Source organism: Rutidosis leptorrhynchoides, chromosome 7 (assembly GCF_046630445.1).
Source record: "Rutidosis leptorrhynchoides isolate AG116_Rl617_1_P2 chromosome 7, CSIRO_AGI_Rlap_v1, whole genome shotgun sequence".
Classification (NCBI taxonomy): domain Eukaryota; kingdom Viridiplantae; phylum Streptophyta; class Magnoliopsida; order Asterales; family Asteraceae; genus Rutidosis; species Rutidosis leptorrhynchoides.
In genome coordinates this window covers 214,684,445-214,691,620 of record NC_092339.1, presented here as the reverse complement: position 1 = coordinate 214,691,620, position 7,176 = coordinate 214,684,445, and positions in this window count along the sequence as shown.

Below are 7,176 nucleotides of genomic sequence, written 5' to 3'. Positions count from 1 at the left end.
ATTCCGACATATATTATCTGCTGAAATTAATTTACCATTTGCTAATTCGAGTAAAATTTACTATCCAAAGGCGTCAATGGACAACTTAATTTATCACAAAAATCTCTACTCATATAGCTTCTATCCGCACCCGAATCAAATAAAACGTAAGCATATTTATTGTTAATAAGAAACGTACCCGTAACAAGCTCCGGGTCTTCCTGTGCCTCTGCCGCATTAATATTGAAAACTCTTCCGCGGCCTTGTCCATTCGTGTTCTCCTGGTTCGGGCAATTTCTAATAATGTGGCCCGGTTTTCCACATTTATAACAAACTACATTGGCATAACTGGCTCCGACACTACTTGCTCCGCCATTACTCGTTCCGACACCATTTGTTCCTTTCGTTCTATTAACCCCTGGTCCGTAGACCTCACACTTCGCCGCGCTATGACCATTTCTTTTACACTTGTTGCAAAATTTGGTGCAGAACCCCGAGTGATTCTTTTCACACCTTTGGCATAGCTGGGTCTGATTGTTGTTGTTGTTGCGGTTATTATTGTTATTAGGATGATTGTTGTAGTTGCTGTTGTTGTTGTTGTTGTTGGGCCGTTTGTTGTAGTTGCGATTGATGTTGCGATTGTTGGGATAATTGGTGCGATTATTGTTGTAATTTCTGTTGTTGTTGTATTGGTGATTCTTATCACCGTTTTCCTCCCACTTTCTTTTGACTTGCTTCACATTGGCCTCTTCAGCAGTTTGTTCTTTAATTCTTTCTTCAATCTGGTTCACTAGTTTGTGAGCCATTCTACATGCCTGTTGTATGGAGGCGGGCTCGTGTGAACTTATATCTTCTTGGATTCTTTCCGCTAATCCTTTCACAAACGCGTCGATCTTCTCTTCCTCATCTTCGAATGCTCCCGGACACAATAGGCACAATTCTGTGAATCGTCTTTCGTACGTGGTAATATCAAATCCTTGGGTTCGTAACCCTCTAAGTTCTGTCTTGAGCTTATTGACCTCGGTTCTGGGACGGTACTTCTCGTTCATCAAATGATTGAATGCTGACCACGGTAGTGCGTACGCATCGTCTTGTCCCACTTGCTCTAGATAGGTATTCCACCATGTTAACGCAGAACCTGTGAAGGTATGCGTAGCATACTTCACTTTGTCCTCTTCAGTACACTTACTTATGGCAAACACTGATTCGACCTTCTCGGTCCACCGTTTCAATCCGATTGGTCCTTCGGTTCCATCAAATTCCAAAGGTTTGCAGGCAGTGAATTCTTTGTAGGTGCATCCTACACGATTTCCTGTACTGCTAGATCCAAGGTTATTGTTGGTATGTAGCGCAGCCTGTACTGCGGCTATGTTTGAAGCTTGAAAAGTACGGAATTCCTCTTCATTCATATTCACGGTGTGTCGAGTAGTCGGTGCCATTTCCTTCAAAATAGTTAAATGGAACAAGTTAATCATACAGAATATTAAGAGTAGTTAATAGTATTTCGTAGCATAATATGAACTCATTTATAAAAGCTTTTTCTTCATATTAGTGTTTTATAAGTTTAAATTCAGGTAGTACCTACCCGTTAAGTTCATACTTAGTAGCTAATATACAATTCAACTACTACAATTCTATATGAAAAACTGATTATAATAATATTTCGCGTTCAAACTTTTATACAATATTTTACAAACTTACAATACCGCTTATTTTACATAAAGCATGAAATATAGCACACAATAACTTTGATACAAGATAGTTGTGAAGATAATTCTAGCTAGTACACAAGTCGTTCAGCAAAGGCAATAAAGACACGTAATTCATACGTCCAGAACAAGTCATGCATTCTGGTTTTACTAGGACTACTTCCCATCCTTGGTCTTGTGGAACATAACCGTTATGGCCGTTGATAAGACAGCGTGTTGTAACGTCGTCAAAGGGACGAGGGTTACGTAATGTCCAACAGTCCCGTAACAATCTAAAAACCTCATTTCTTACCCCAATTACTGACTCCGTCACTTGTGGGAACGTTTTGTTTAATAGTTGTAGGCCGATGTTCTTGTTCTCACTTTGGTGAGAAGCGAACATTACTAATCCGTAAGCATAACATGCTTCTTTATGTTGCATGTTAGCCGCTTTTTCTAAATCACGAAGTCCAATATTCGGATATATTGAGTCAAAATAATTTCTTAACCCATTGCGTAAAATAGCATTTGGGTTCCCCGCAATATATGCGTCAAAGTAAACACATCGTAACTTATGGATTTCCCAATGTGATATCCCCCATCTTTCGAACGAAAGCCTTTTATAAACCAAGGCATTCTTGGAACGTTCTTCGAATGTCTTACAAACTGATCTCGCCTTAAATAGTTGTGCCGAAGAATTCTGACCGACTCTAGACAAGATTTCATCAATCATGTCTTCGGGTAGGTCTCTTAAAATATTGGGTTGTCTATCCATTTTGTGTTTTTATACTGTAAAATAGACAAGAGTTAGATTCATAAAAAAAATACTTATTAATACAAGCAATTTTTACATATATCATAAAGCATAAGCACACTATATTACATATATTACACCACACGAATACAACTATCTTATTCCGAATCGCTTGTTTCTTCTTCTTCGGTTTTGGTTCGTTTTGCCAAGTTTCTAGGGATATATGATGTTCCCCTAATACGAGCCGTAATTTTCCACATTGGTTTAGAAAAACCTGGTGGTTTAGAGGTTCCCGGGTCATTGTTACAACTTAAGGACTTCGGGGGTTGACGATACATATAAAGTTCATCGGGGTTGGAATTAGATTTCTCTATTTTTATGCCCTTTCCCTTATTATTTTCTTTTGCCTTTTTAAATTCAGTTGGGGTAATTTCTATAACATCATCGGAATTCTCGTCGGAATCCGATTCATCGGAGAATTGGTAATCCTCCCAATATTTTGCTTCCTTGGCGGAAACACCATTGACCATAATTAACCTTGGTCGGTTGTTTGAGGATTTTCTTTTACTTAACCGTTTTATTATTTCCCCCACCGGTTCTATTTTTTCATCCGGTTCCGATTCTTCTTCCGGTTCCGACTCTTCTTCCGGTTCCGACTCTTCTTCCGGTTCCTCTTCGGGAACTTGTGAATCAGTCCACGAATCATTCCAATTTACATTTGACTCTTCATTATTATTAGGTGAGTCAATGGGACTTGCTCTAGAGGTAGACATCTATCACATAATATCAAACGCGTTAAGAGATTAATATATCACATAATATTCACATGTTAAAAATATATAGTTTCCAACAAAATTTGTTAAGCAATCATTTTTCAAGTAAACACGGTCGAAGTCCAGACTCACTAATGCATCCTAACAAACTCGATAAGACACACTAATGCAAAATTCTGGTTCTCTAACACCAACGCTCGGATACCAACTGAAATGTCCCGTTCTTATTGATTAAAAACGTTCCATATTAATTGATTTTGTTGCGAGGTTTTGACCTCTATATGAGATGTTTTTCAAAGACTGCATTCATCTTTAAAACAAACCATAACCTTTATTTCATCAATAAAAGTTTAAAAAGCTTTACGTAGATTATCAAATAATGATAATCTAAAATATCCTGTTTACACACGACCATTACATAATGGTTTACAATACAAATATGTTACAACAAAATAAGTTTCTTGAATGCAGTTTTTACACAATATCATACAAGCATGGACTCCAAATCTCGTCCTTATTTAAGTATGCGACAGCGGAAGCTCTTAATAATCACCTGAGAATAAACATGCTTAAAACGTCAACAAAAATGTTGGTGAGTTATAGGTTTAACCTATATATATCAAATCATAATAATAGACCACAAGATTTCATATTTCAATACACATCCCATACATAGAGATAAAAATTATTCATACGGTGAACACCTGGTAACCGACATTAACAAGATTCATATATAAGAATATCCCCATCATTCCGGGACACCCTTCGGATATGATATAAATTTCGAAGTACTAAAGCATCCGGTACTTTGGATGGGGTTTGTTAGACCCAATAGATCTATCTTTAGGATTCGCGTCAATTAGGGTGTCTGTTCCCTAATTCTTAGATTACCAGACTTAATAAAAAGGGGCATATTCGATTTTGATAATTCAACCATAGAATGTAGTTTCACGTACTTGTGTCTATTTTGTAAATCATTTATAAAACCTGCATGTATTCTCATCCCAAAAATATTAGATTTTAAAAGTGGGACTATAACTCACTTTCACAGATTTTTACTTCGTCGGGAAGTAAGACTTGGCCACTGGTTGATTCACGAACCTATAACAATATATACATATATATCAAAGTATGTTCAAAATATATTTACAACACTTTTAATATATTTTAATGTTTTAAGTTTATTAAGTCAGCTGTCCTCGTTAGTAACCTACAACTAGTTGTCCACAGTTAGATGTACAGAAATAAATCGATAAATATTATCTTGAATCAATCCACGACCCAGTGTATACGTATCTCAGTATTGATCACAACTCAAACTATATATATTTTGGAATCAACCTCAACCCTGTATAGCTAACTCCAACATTCACATATAGAGTGTCTATGGTTGTTTCGAAATATATATAGATGTGTCGACATGATAGGTCGAAACATTGTATACGTGTCTATGGTATCTCAAGATTACATAATATACAATACAAGTTGATTAAGTTATGGTTGGAATAGATTTGTTACCAATTTTCACGTAGCTAAAATGAGAAAAATTATCCAATCTTGTTTTACCCATAACTTCTTCATTTTAAATCCGTTTTGAGTGAATAAAATTGCTATGGTTTCATATTGAACTCTATTTTATGAATCTAAACAGAAAAAGTATAGGTTTATAGTCGGAAAAATAAGTTACAAGTCATTTTTGTAAAGGTAGTCATTTCAGTCGAAATAACGACGTCTAGATGACCATTTTAGAAAACATACTTCCACTTTGAGTTTAACCATAATTTTTGGATATAGTTTCATGTTCATAATAAAAATCATTTTCTCAGAATAACAACTTTTAAATCAAAGTTTATCATAGTTTCTAATTAACTAACCCAAAACAGCCCGCGGTGTTACAACGACGGCGTAAATCCGGTTTTACGGTGTTTTTCGTGTTTCCAGGTTTTAAATCATTAAGTTAGCATATCATATAGATATAGAACATGTGTTTAGTTGATTTTAAAAGTCAAGTTAGAAGGATTAACTTTTATTTGCGAACAAGTTTAGAATTAACTAAACTATGTTCTAGTGATTACAAGTTTAAACCTTCGAATAAGTTAGCTTTATATGTATGAATCGAATGATGTTATGAACATCATTACTACCTTAAGTTCCTTGGATAAACCTACTGGAAAATAGAAAAATGGATCTAGCTTCAACGGATCCTTGGATGGCTCGAAGTTCTTGAAGCAGAATCATGACACGAAAACAAGTTCAAGTAAGATCATCACTTGAAATAAGATTGTTATAGTTATAGAAATTGAACCAAAGTTTGAATATGATTATTACCTTGTATTAGAATGATAACCTACTGTAAGAAACAAAGATTTCTTGAGGTTGGATGATCACCTTACAAGATTGGAAGTGAGCTAGCAAACTTGAAAGTATTCTTGATTTTATGTAACTAGAACTTGTAGAATTTATGAAGAACACTTAGAACTTGAAGATAGAACTTGAGAGAGATCAATTAGATGAAGAAAATTGAAGAATGAAAGTGTTTGTAGGTGTTTTTGGTCGTTGGTGTATGGATTAGATATAAAGGATATGTAATTTTGTTTTCATGTAAATAAGTCATGAATGATTACTCATATTTTTGTAATTTTATGAGATATTTCATGCTAGTTGCCAAATGATGGTTCCCAAATGTGTTAGGTGACTCACATGGGCTGCTAAGAGCTGATCATTGGAGTGTATATACCAATAGTACATACATCTAAAAGCTGTGTATTGTACGAGTACGAATACGGGTGCATACGAGTAGAATTGTTGATGAAACTGAACGAGGATGTAATTGTAAGCATTTTTGTTAAGTAGAAGTATTTTGATAAGTGTATTGAAGGGTTTCAAAAGTGTATAAATACATATTAAAACACTACATGTATATACATTTTAACTGAGTCGTTAAGTCATCGTTAGTCGTTACATGTAAGTGTTGTTTTGAAACCTTTAGGTTAACGATCTTGTTAAATGTTGTTAACCCAATGTTTATAATATCAAATGAGATTTTAAATTATTAATTTACCATGATATTATCATGTATGTATATCTCTTAATATGATATATATACATTAAATGTCTTTACAACGATAATCGTTACATATATGTCTCGTTTAAAAATCATTAAGTTAGTAGTCTTGTTTTTACATATGTAGTTCATTATTAATATACTTAATGATATGTTTACTTATCATAGTATCATGTTAACTATATATATATCCATATATATGTCATCATATAGTTTTTACAAGTTTTAACGTTCGTGAATCACCGGTCAACTTGGGTGGTCAATTGTCTATATGAAACATATTTCAATTAATCAAGTCTTAACAAGTTTGATTGCTTAACATGTTGGAAACATTTAATCATGTAAATATCAATCTCAATTAATATATATAAACATGGAAAAGTTCGGGTCACTACACCTAACCATATATATAATATATCAACATATTTTCTTTTTAAGTAATCGTTATATATATATATATATATATATATATATATATATATATATATATATACACTTTTAATACTTTTAATATTTTCTTAGTCCGTAGTTAGCAGTCCGATGTTAGTGGTCCACAATTAGTTGCTTAAATAAAATAAATAAAGACCCCATCGTATTCGTATTGATCAGAGTTAATCTCAACCCATGGTACCATGTTGTCAAATGACGTGTTGCGTACATAAAGTACTGTGTTGTCAAATGACGTGTTGCGTACAATCATGAGGTCTTATGATTAATCTTCTCGTGTTGTTTACGGGTGGTCCTGAAATATATAAAATCAAATCATAAGTAATTATATATAAAATATCATATTAATTAGAAAAGATATGATTAATTTACTTTTTCTCCAAATATTTTCGTAGCTAAACTAGCTTCGGATACCCAATCTTGTTTTAGTCGTAGTTTCTTTATTACAACTCCGTTTTTGTTGGTTCAACT